General features: G+C 44.2%; 1 protein-coding gene across 1 annotated transcript in view; it reads right to left on the reverse strand.

Moving 5' to 3' along the window:
* TRAP1 (TNF receptor associated protein 1) overlaps positions 1-12,978 on the reverse strand; it is an 80,023-nt gene that overhangs the window by 40,719 nt on the left and 26,326 nt on the right. The gene's annotated exons all lie outside the window — the stretch shown is intronic.

Consider the following 12,978-nt stretch of genomic DNA (forward strand, 5'->3'; position numbering starts at 1 on the left):
AGAAATCAATTAGTTTAGATTCACTTCTACTTTAATTCTGAATAAGAGTGTCCACAAAGAGATTTAATGCAGTTTAACTAATCCACTTTAAAAATTAATTCAGATTAACTTTCATGAGTGTCCCCAGGTAGACAATCTCTTAGACACACAAGAATTTCAGAATTATGGTTGCACTTCTCCAACTAAACATCCACATAACTAACTAAACCTAACTCTTTTTCTGAAGAGATGCCACTCTGCCACCTTACTTTTTGAAGAGCATAGAAAAACTACTCCATGGCTCATTGGTTTCATAATCCTTTTTCATACAGAGATGCCTCTGATACAACGTGAGATGATCTGTCACCACACTGACCTTTGTTCAAAGGGCTTTTCTACCCATGGGGTAATGTGCTACATGGGGAGGGGGAGGGGACAGGAGAGGAAGGGAAGGGGTGATTTCTAAAGTGTGCTAAATTGTTGTCTATTAATTGGTCCATGTAGACCCTGCTGGTGCGCACTAATGGTTCCCTAGTGTGCTTTAACATAGAAGCGCACTCGGGAACCTTTAACATACATCAGCATGGTCTATAGCAGGGGTTCTCAACCTTTTTCTTGCTGAGGACTCCCTTAACATGCTATAAAAATGCCAGGGCCCAGCAGGAGCGGGCGGTGGGGGCTCCCAGCTTCGGAGCAGGGGGTGCAGGGGCTCCCAGCTTCAGCCCCCCGCTGCTTCTGGCTTGCGGGGGGCAGGGAGGTTTGCCGGCTTCAGCACCACACTGCTCCCGGCTTTGGGGGCTTGATGGGGGGATGGGTGCTGCCTTTAGACCCATGCCTCTCCCGGCTGGGATGGAGGAGGCTACCGGCTTTAGCCCTGCACTGCTCCGCAGACCCCCAGTTGAGAACCACTGGACTATATGGACTAGTTATTACACAACACGTTAGCACACTTTAGAACAGGGGTTCTCTAACTAGGGATTATAACCCCTCACGGGGTTGCAAGATTATTACATGGCGGGTCATGGCCCATCAGCCTCCACCCACAAATCCTGCTTCGCCTCCAGCATTTATAAGAGTGTTAAATATAAAAAATGTGTTTTTTAATTTATAAGGGGAGGGGGTCAGAGGCTTGCTGTGTGAAAGGGGTCACCAGTACAAAAGTTTGAGAACCACTGCTTTAGAACATAAGAATGGCCATACTGGGTCAGACCAAAGGTCCATCTAGCCCAGTATCCTGTCTGCTGACAGTGACTAATGCCAGAAGCTTCAGAGGGAATGAACAGAATGGGCAATCATCAAATGATCCTTCCCATGTGGCCCATTCCCAGCTTCTGACAAACACCTCCAGAAATCACCTCTAGAGAGTATGTAGACAAGCCCTAACTTTGTGATCTGGGCACATATGTCTTGTCTTGTAACTTGGATAACTGGCTGGCATGTGGAATCTTGGGGTTAGCACCATGAGGTGCTCAGTACCTTCTCCATGACTCAGGACCCTGAACCTCTTAATGAAGAGAAGTAAATGAATGCCTTCAGCTTGCTCTGTGCTACGAGCCAATTTGCTAAAAGCTTGCTAATCAGGATTTTGTAAAATTCTTGTATGTGTACTATGCTTGATTGTAAAGCAACCCAACCACTACAGAATTACAACAATCTAGTTTTTAGAGTAGCAGCCGTGTTAGTCTGTATTCGCAAAATACAGTTTTTGTGGCCACCGCCAAAATGAAGCTATTTGTTACGGATCAATGAGGTACAGCAGCAGGAAGGCTCACTTTCTGAGTTCTCTCACTGGGGTCAGACTTAAGCTAGTTTGGGTGCTTTGCTTAAGGAGAGTAACTGAAATCCATAGGAACACAGGCATTGCCAGGCTAGATCAGACGTGTGGTCCATCTAGTCCTGTGTCCTGCCTCCAGCAGTCACCTGTGTCTGATGCTTCAGAGGAAGGTGCAAGAGATGCTGCAGTGGGAAGATGTGAGGTGATTTCCTCCCAGGAAGGTCTTATCCTAATATTTAGAGATTGGATTAAGCCCTGTAGCCTGTATTCCTTCCCAATACTCTTTTTGGCATCATTAACAATAACAATTCTGAATCTTACTAAGTTCTTGGCCTTAACACCTTCTTGTGCCAGTGAGTTCTACAGTCTATCTACACATTGTATGAAAAAGTATTTCTTTTTATCAGTCTTGAATCTCCCACCTTTGAAATGTCATTGAATGTTCCCTTGTTCTTGTATTACGAGACAGAGCCCAGAAGCTCCCAAACCACCTTCTGCAGACTGTGTGTTATTATTTTATATATTTTTATACTCCTTGGGTCTCTAACTGGTTTGTGAGAAGCTGCAATGCTTTTGAATGGTAACATACCCTCCAGCCACTGTTACACACCTGTAACCTGGACTTCACCTGGAAGGTTTCTGCATGTGTTTCTTAACTGTTAGAGCTAACAAGGTGCTCAGTCCTGGTCAGAATACTAGCCTCAGGTCCTTCCTGTCCCTGCAACAAAGAGCACACAATCCATAGGAAAGGAAGGACGCACTAGGAGACCCAGACAAAGGAACTGCTTTAGTTAACTGTTTTTATTCCCCCTTTCCACAATTCTTCCATTTGGAGGCCTCACAGAAGTGGGTCTTTAGGACAGACTTGACTTCTAGGAGAGGAAGAGAGCCTAGCACAATGGGGTGGGGGATTGGGGTTTCTACAAGTCGAGTAGAATGGGACAATTATACTCCCATGTCTTACATCCGACACCCCAGAATGATATTAGCCTTTTCCACAACTGCATCACATTCTTAACTCATATTCAATCTGTGAACCCCCAGGATCTTTTGCAGCAGTACTATCACCTAGTCAGTTATTCTCCATTTTGTAGTTATGATTTGATTTGTCCTTCCTAAGTGAAGTATTTAACACTTAACTTCATTGAATTTCATCTTGTTGAGTTCAGACCAAAGCTCTAAATTGTCACGGTCATTTTAAATTATAATCCTGTCCTCCAACGTGCCTGCAACAACTTCCATCTTGGTGTCATCTGCAAAGTTTATAAGCATAATCTCCACTTCATTATCCAAGTCACTGTTGAAAACATTGAACAGTTCAGGACCCAGGACTGACCCCTGTGGGACTCCACTATAGATTACGCCCTCCCACTTTGACAGCGAATTATTGATAACTATTCTTTGAGTATGTCCCTTCAACCAGTTGTGCATCAATCTTATGGCAATTTCATCTAGACCACATTTCTCTAGTTTGCTTATGAGAATGTCATGTGGGACTGCGTCAAAAGTTCTATTAAAATCAAGATATCATGTCTACTACTCCCCCCATCCACTACGCCAGTAACCCTCTCAAGGAAGGAAATCAGGTTGGTTTGGAAAGATTTGTTCTTGACAAATCCATGCTGGCTCGATCCTATAACCCTAGTAACCTTTAGGTGCTTACAAATTGATTTTTTAGTAATTTATTCCAGTATTTTTCGAGGTATCGATTTTATGTTGACTGTTCTAAAATTCCCTGGGTCCTCTTTGTTCTCTTTTTGAAAATAGTACTATGTTTGCCTTTTGCCAATCCTCTGGGACCTCTCTCGTCTTCCATGAGTTCTCCAGGATAATCACTAATGGTCCTCAGACTGCTCCAGCTCGTTCCTTAAGTACCCTACGATGAATTTCATCAACTCCTGCTGACTTGAGTACATTTTAATATTCTTTATCCTGTTCTTTCCCTATTTTGGCTTGTGGTCCTTCCTCCTTGTTGTTAATATTAATGGTGTTGAGTATCTGGTCACCATTAACCTTTTCACTGAAGACTGAAGCAAAACAGAATTAAATTCCTCAGACTTCTTTTGATGTCATCAGTTATTAGTTCTCCTGCCCCGCTAAGCAGAGGACCTACACCTTCCTTCAAATTGCCTTTCACCTTCAGATTCACTACCAATTCCTTTCTGCTGATCAGAATGAAGTCTAAAATGGCTGTCCTGTGGTTACTTCCTCCACTGTCTGAAACAAAAAGCTGTCCTCGGTACATTCCAAGAACTTACTGGAAAATTTTGTGTTTTACTGTACAGTAACTCTTTGATTAATGTTGTAATTATGTTCCGGAAAATTCCTACTTTAGACAAAACCATGTTAAACTAATCCAATTTCCCCATAAGAATTAATGTAAATCGGGGTGGTTAAGTTCCAGGGAAATGTTTTTCGCCAGACAAAAGACATTATATATATATATATATATATATATATATATATATATATATATATATATATATATATATATATATATATATACACATATATATATATATATATACACACACACACACACAGAGTATAAGTTTTAAACAAACAATTTAATACTGTACACAGCAATGATGATTGTGAAGCTTGGCTGAGGTGGTGGAGTCAGAGGGTGGGATATTTCCCAGGGAATGCCTTACTGCTAAATGATGAGCTAAAGCTCGGCTGAGCCCTCAAGGGTTAACACATTGTTAATGTATGCTCACATTCTACAAGGCAGCACTACGGAGGGAGAAGACACAACAGACACATGGCAGTGGCTGCAAACATTCCCTGCAGAAACTGAACATAATGATGAACCCATGCTACCCCACTGGAGCACACTACTCCTTCCGCTTTCCAAAGTGCCGGGCTGAGCATGTGTGCGTATTTGCGAGAGAGAGACACACACACCATGTGTTCGTGTGTGTGAGAGAGACAGACAAACATCGTGTGTGTGTGTGTGTGTGTGTATGTTCGTGTGTGTGAGACACACACACATTGCCCCTTTAAGTACGCTGACCCCACTGTCAGTACACTGCCTTTTTAAGTAGATCAGCAAGTTGAGATAGCAGCTATTGCCAGCAAGCTTCCTCCATCCTGATATCTGTGTGTTCCCCCCGCTCTGTGGAGATGGGGTACAGGAGTTGGGGGACGGGGACACCCTGACATCAGCACCCCTTTTCCCCCACAGCCCCTGCACAGCAAGTAGGAGGCTCCCGGGAGCAGCTCTAAGGCAGAGGGCAGGAGCAGCACACAGCAGTGGCGGGGGAGCCACATCTGAACTGCCCAGCACTTGATAGCCTGCCGCACAGGGAACTTAGGGGAGCTGCCAGCCCACCCTGGTTTCAAGCTTCCACCAATTAGCTCCAACAGGCTGCTCTTTCTGCAAGCAGCGGACAAAGCAGGAGGCAGCCAAACAATCTTATAAGGGAGCACTGTGCAACTTTAAACAAGCAAGTTCTCTAACTGATCAGAGACGTAACAATGAAGCAATGTTAACCAGGACTACATTAAGTGAGGAGTTACTGTATTACTTTTCCAACAGATGCTTGGGTAGTTCAAGTCCCCCATTGCTACCAGGCTTTGTGTTTTGGATATTTCAGCTATTTGTTCTGGAAATGCCTCATCCACCTTCTCTTCCTGATTTGGGGGTCAACAGTAGACCCCTACCTGGAGACTTTCAACTAGTTTGCCTCTCACCTCCTTCTGGGGGACCTCAGAACCTTGATGTATTATGCAACCCATCTCCCTTTTTATCCTTCCTGAACAAGCTATATCCCTCTATATCAATATTCCAGTCATGAGACTTCTCATCAAGTCTCTATGACACCAATTAAGTCATAGTTTAGCTTATGTACTAATACATCCAGTTCTTACTGCTCAATCCCCATACTCTTTGGATTTGTATATAGACATCTGAGATGTTTAGCTGATTCCCCCACTGATTTCCCTCGTTGCTCCTATGACCTTCTGTAATTTTCCAGGTCTCCGTAACAACTTCTACCCCTCTGCTAACATTCCTTTTTTTTATGCTTCCCTGTGTGCTTTTGTCACCTCCCCCCTTTGAAACTAATTTAAAGCCTTCCTCACTAGGTTGGCAAGATGGTGCGAGACGATTCTCTTTCCCTTCTTGGTGAAGTGGACACCATCTATTCCCAGCAGACTTCTTCCTGGAACAGCATGCCATGGTGGAGGAAGCTGAAGCCTTCCTGTCAACACCATCTATACAGCCATGCATTCATCTGCAGGATGCGCATGTGCCTGCCTGGGCCCTTACCCTCAACTAGGAGAATTCACAAGAACACAACCTGCGTCCCCAACTCCTTCACCCTTGTTCCCAGCCTTCTGCCATCTGTGGGATTCTGCCTTCCCAGTGCAGTTTCTAATAGATGGCAAGAGAACACGAACAACAAAGGCGGATCTGGGAGCTCTCTAGGTGGACAAGTGACTTTATGTGACCGTTGGAGTAACACTGCTGTCTGTTTGTTGTTGCGTGCTTGCTTACCTTGTGCCAGCCATATTTAAGTTTATGTGCTGAGCCTACTGGCCTGCCAGGCAAGGCTGAGAGCTTCCTAACGAGGCTCCACTTTGCCATCCTTAGACCCCTAATCCCTTTAGGATATCTCGACAAGAGGCTGGGGCTAACTGAGAGAGAAGAGGGGTTTAAAAAGCCAGCTCGTAAGCCACCACAAGAGCGAGTGAACAGGAGCAGAAAACAGGGGAGTTTTGCGAGGAAGCCTAAGAACCAGATATACTTAATAGTCCCTAAATTTAGGGCAATAACCCATCCCCTCAAAACAAAAAACAAAAACCCAACATTTGTAAGTGCTTGCATAAAAATGGAAGAAGTCTAAATACTAGATGGCTGAACTTGAGTGCCTGGTATTAAATGAGGATATTTATATAACACACATCACAAAAACTTGGTGGAATGATGATAATCCATGGCACATGGTAATATCAGGTACCAAGTATATAAGAATGGCCATGTCGGTCACAGTGGTGGGAGAGTGACACTATATGTGAAAGGAAGCATATAGTGAAAATTTTAAATGAATCAAACTCTACCATAGAATCTCTATGGACATAAATTCCATGCTCAAGTAATATAGAGTATAGCAATAAGAATATATTACCAACCGCCTCACTGGGAGGTTGACAGTGATTGTGAAATACTCAGGTTGACTAGAGAGGCCTCAAAATCAGAAAACTCAATAATAATGGGGGATTTCAACTATCCCCATATTGACTGGGAACATGTTACCTCAAGGTGTGATGCAGAGATCAAATTTCAAGATACCATTAATGACTACTTCTTGGAGCCATTCTGGATTTAGTCCTACATGAAGCACAGGTTCTGGTCTAAGAGACAAATATAGCTGAACCGCTCAGTAACAGCAACAATCATGCAATTAAATTTAACATCCTTGCAGGAGGGAAAATACCAAAGAAACCCACCACAGTAGCATTTAACTTCAAAAAGGGGAACTAAACAAAAATGAGGAGGCTAGTTAAACAGAAATCAAAAGGAACAGTCACGAGTGAAATGCCTGTAAGCTTCATGGAAAATTTTAAAAAACACCATAATAAAGGCTCAAATTATATGTATACCTTACATAAACAAAAGTAGTAGGAGGATCAAAAAAACGTGACCATGGCTAAACAACAGAGTAAAATAGGCAGTTAGAGACAAAAAGACATTTTCTAAGAAGTGGAGGTCAAATCCTACTGAGGAAAATACAAAGGAGCATAAACTCTGACAAGTGTAAAAGTATAATCAGGCAGGCCAAAAAAGATTTTGAAGAGAAATAGCAAAAGACACAAAAACTAACAGCAGATTTATTTTTTAAGTACATCAGAAGCCGAAAGCCTGCTAAACAATCAGTGGGGCCACTGGACAACTAAGGTGCTAAAGGAGCACTCAAAGAAGAAAACACTGTTACAGAGAAGCTAAATGAATTCACTGCATTGGTCTTCACTGCAGAGGATGTGAGGAAATTCCCACACCTAAGTCATTCTTTTTAGGTGACAAATCTGAGGTACTGTCCCAGATTGAGGTGTCATTAGAGGTGGTTTTGGAACAAATTGATAAATTAAACAGTAATAACTCATCAGGACCAGATGGTATTCATCCAGGAGTGCTGAAGGAACTCAAATATGAAACTGCAGAGATCGGACACTAGATAGGGAGGGCTCTGAGTTACTACAGATAATTCTTTCCCAGGTATCTCCCTGGTGGATCTTTCCCACATGCTCAAGGCCTAACCCAGGGGGTGGGCAAACTTTTTGGCCCAAGGGCCACATCTGGGTATGGAAGTTGTATGGTGGGCCATGAATGCTCATGAAATTGGCCGTTGGGGTGGGGGGGGAGGGGGAGGGGGAGGGGAAGGGCTGGGGCTGTGGGCTCTGGAATGGGGCTGGGGATTAGCGGTTGTGGGTCCCGGGGTCCCAGCCTTCGGCCCTGCTCAGCCTGCTGCCTGCCTGGATGAACAGAACCCCAGGCTGGCAGCGGGCTGAGCGGGGTTGGAGGCTGGGACCCCGGCTGGCAGGAGCCATCGGATGGAACAGCAGGCCGGCTGCAGGGCTGAGTGGGGCCGGCAGCCAGGACCCCAGCTGGCAGGAGCTGGCGGCCAGAACCCCAGACCGGCAGAGGGTTGAGCCACTCAGCCCACTGCCAGTCTGGGGTTCCGGCCGCCGGCCCTGCTCAGCCCACTGCAGGCCTGGGATACCAGCTGCCAGGCCCCGCTTACCTCACTGCCAGTCTGGGGTTCCGGCCCCCTGCCAGCTGGGGTCCGGGCCTCTGGCCCCGCTCAGCCCGCTGCAGGCCTGGGGTACCAGCAGCAAGCCCGGGGCTCTGCTCCTGGCCTCGGCACAGCGCTCTGCAGCTGGCCCCAGCCTGAGGCCCACTGGGCCCAGCCTGAGGCAGTGAGGAGTGCAGACAGGGGCAAGAGGGGGCGCAGCTCAGCACCACCACTTTAAAAGTTGTTCCTGGTCCTGGTTTGCTGCTTATATCAGACCATGTCTGCGTTTGACCTTGTGCGTGCCCTATGTCGCCATTCCCCCCCCCACTGACAGTTGAGGGGAACATTTAAAAAAATGGCAGCTCCTAAGAAAGCAAAGTTAGATGTCCGTACATTTCAGCCTTCTTGGACAGACACATCTGGATTTATTCAAAAGAAGGACCGTGCTGTTTGTGCTTTCTGTTGTGAAAGTGTTGTTTATCGCACATCAAGTGTTCGATGACATTTTGAAACGAAGCACGAGAAAATCTTTCTTGACGAAGCAGACAAGACTGAATCGATCAAAAAGGCAGGAGCAGGAAATGAGAAGCAAAGCAGTGTTTTTAACAGCTTCAGTGTGAGTCAAAATCAAGCTACAGAAGAAAGTTACAAGATTGCACAGTGCATTGCAAAAAACTGAAAGCCATTTACACAGGGGGAACATATAAAAAGTTTTTCTCAGCAGTTCGGAGATTTCGTTCAATGATTTGCCAAATAAAGACACTATCATATCTAGAATAAAAGAATTCCCTGTCTGACAGAACAGTTGAGAGAAGCATAAGCGAAATGGCAGAAAACATTAAGGAAAAGCAGATGACTGCATTAAAAGACACAGCAGTGTTTAGCGTTGCAGTTGATGACAGCGTGGATATAAACGACTTTCCACGTTTGACAGTTGTTGCAAGATATTGTGCTTCCGATGAAATCCAAGAGGAACTTTGTTGCCAAAAACCCCTGCATGGCACAACAAAGGGGAAAGATATAGTGGAAAGTTTTATAAACCATTCTGAAGAACGAGGAGTTGACATCAGAAAAATATTTTCTGTGACAACAGATGGTGCTCCTGCCGTGGTCAGAAAACAGAAGGGATTTGTAAAGTTACTTGAAGATCAAATTGGCCACCCAGCAGTCAAATTTCACTGTATCATCCATCAAGAAAACCTGTGTTCTAAAATTTCTAATTCCGAACTTAATAATGTGATGAATACAGTGGGGCGAATTGTGAATTTCCTTGTTGCTCCATCTGCTTTGACTCACCGACAGTTTCAAGAACTGCTAGAAGAGATGGACAGTGCTTATAACAACATTCCCCTTCACAACAACATTCGGTGGCTAAGTAGTGGCAAGGTTTTGGTGTACTTTGTAAACTGTTTTGATGTAATCAAGGCCTTTTTGTCAGAAAAAGGACAAAACTAGCCCCAACTGGATGATGACAAATGGCTGTTTAAGCTCATGCTTCTAATTGACATCGCTGCTCACCTAAACGAACTCAACCTCTGTCTCCAGGGCAAACGTGTCTGGATCTTTATGAAGCCTGGAAGGCATCTGTTGTAAAACTAGCAGTTTTTGCTCGGGATATTCCAAGTTCTACTTTCCACTACTTCCAACACATAAAAGAGCTATCGACACGTTGCGCTATCAGTGTCGATGAGATTGGAATGTACATGCAAGAACTGAAAGGAGAAATTTCTGACAGATTTCCAGCAATTTGGCCCAATGCTTTCTTTTCTAATTAAACCTGAAAAGTTAAAGTCACTTTCGTTGGTCTGTATTTCAGTGGATGGGTGTTGATTTCGAAATGCAGCTCATTCAGTTAAAAAGCTCAGAATTGTGGGCATCAAAGTTTGTAGATCTGCGGAGTGCACTTGAAGCTACCGAGAGAGATCATGGGTCCTCTATTCTGGTTAACAACTGATCACTCAGAAGGCTGTGTGCAGCTTAAAGTATCCAAATACAAGCCAGACATTGGAAAACTCAGCAAGCAAAAGCAAGGGCAAGTATCACACTAAACTGATAAGACCTGCATTTAATTTAATTTTAAATGAAGCTTCTTAAACATTTTTAAAACCTTATTTACTTTACATACAACAACAGTTTAGTTATATAATGTAGACTTATAGAGAGAGACCTTCTAAAAACGTTAAAATGTATTACTGGCACATGAAACCTGAAATTACAGTGAATAGATGAAGATTTGGCACACCACTTCTGAAAGGCTGCCGACCCCTGATATAAGGTATACTTGGATTTCAACAAGCCGCTGACAAGGTCCCTCACCAAAGGCTCTTAAGCAAAGTAGGCAGTCACAAGGTAAGAGGGAAGGTCATCTCATGGATCAGTAACTGCTTAAAAAATAGGAAAAAGAGGGGAAGAACAAATTGTCACTTTTCATAGTGAACAGGGGTAAACAACAGGATCCCCAAGGATCTGCACTGGGACCAGTGCTGTTCAACATATTCAAAAACAAGCTGGAAAAAGGGGTAAACAGTGAGGTGGCAAAATTTTCAGACAAGATAATTAAATACGAAGCTAACTGTGAACAGTTACAGAGACATCTCACAAAACTGGGTGATGGGATCAAAATGGTAGATGAAATTCAATACTGAGAAGAGCAAAGTAATGTACATTGGAAAACACAATCCCAACTATGCATACAAAATGAAGGTAATAGCTAATTTAGACCCCACTAAACAAAGACATCTTGAACTCATGGTGTATCTCTGAAAACATCTGCTCAAAAAATAGCAGTCAAAAAAGTTAATAATGTTAGGAACCATTAAGAAAGGTATAGCTAATAAGACAGAAAATATCGTAACGCCACTATGGAAATCCATGGTACACCCTTGAATACCACATGCAGCTCTGGTCACCCCATCTCAAAAACATATATTAGACTTGGAATAAGTAGAGAAAATGGCAATCAAAATGATTAGAGGTAAGGAATAGTTGCCATATGAGGGGAGATTAAAAAGACTGGGACTGTTCTGCTTAGAAAAGAGACAACCGAGGGGGGGATATGATAGATGTCTTTCTCCATGGCATGGAGAAAGTGAATAGGGAAGTGTTATTTACCCTTTCAGATAACAGAAGAATCAGACTTCACTCAATGAAATTAATAGGCAGCAGGTTAAAACAAACATAAGGAAGTACTTCTTCAAACAACCTACAGTCAACCAGTGGAACTCATTGCAAGGGGATGTTGTGAAGGCCAAAAGCATAACTGGGTTCAAAAATAATTAGATGAATTCACGGAGGACAGGTCCATCAATGGCTATTAGCCAAAATGGTCAGGGAGAGAACCCAATGCCAGGTCCAAAACCTAGAGCATGCCCTGCAAATCCCAGGAAGAGCAGATATGGGCTAGACAGGAACTGCATCCCAGTGCTGGGATTACAGCTGTGTCTAGGTCTCTAATGGAACGATCACTTGCTTAGACAATGGCCAAGGAAATATAACAACACTGTGAAACTCAGAAAGTAACAAATACAATTCACTAATCCGGGGATTCTCAAACACTCCCTACTGTGGAACACAACACACACGTTGTATTGCCCAGCCCCAGTCTTCCCACTCATGATCACTTATCATCCCTATGGCAACCGCAGCAGGCCCTTACGTGGAAAAGTGAAAGTATCTAGTATATTTTAACAGTCTCCGAAGACATAAGTGCTTTGTCCTTTGTGATAAAGATTACTTATGCTGTGTCCTTTGGGCTTCATCTCATCTCCCTGTCCCCTCCGTTCTGCTCCCTTCTCCCTACACATTCCCGTCCCTTGTCCTCCTTCTCCCCTCAATGTGCTGCCCAGCTACCCCATCCCCTGGTCCCCTTGGCACTCCTCTAGGGCCTGCCGGTGCCTCAAAGCTCCAGACTCACTGGTCACTCTGGCCCATGAGGAAAGCTCCTGCTTCCTCTCCGATTATATAGCAGTGACCCCAGTGTAGTCACTTAAGCTCATTCCAAGATTTTTTTTTTTTTTTTTTAAAAAGGAAGAGCCCGGCCAACAACAGAAGCAACTAGAAACAGAGAGAAGATTGGGCTCCACGTGACCAACGAGCGCTCTGCGGGCCACAGCTTGGGAGTGTTCGCCCTACCCTAAAAATTGCCTCTCTTTTGCTCCTAGAAAAAGTGGAAGCATCTCTGTCCTCCTTTCTCTGCCTCTGCAAGAGGAACAGTGCATTCTCCCCCTGCCACAAGAGAGATGACGCCAGAGATGCACCCCCTTTCCTCTGGAGCATGCTGCATAAGAAAGAAATGTCACATAAATCTGGATACCGAGTAAATTCCACGACACCTCTGCCAGCAACAGGAACCCCTCAAACTCCAACCTTGATTCGGGCAGCAGGAAGCAAGAACATTTGAAAGACAAGGCACCAGAGATCTGCCTGCCAGAGAGTTTTAGTCATCCCTGAAGTGCAGCTTTATGGTGAAATATTTCATAGCTCAATACC

Source organism: Eretmochelys imbricata, chromosome 10, assembly GCF_965152235.1.
Source record: "Eretmochelys imbricata isolate rEreImb1 chromosome 10, rEreImb1.hap1, whole genome shotgun sequence".
Classification (NCBI taxonomy): Eukaryota; Metazoa; Chordata; order Testudines; family Cheloniidae; genus Eretmochelys; species Eretmochelys imbricata.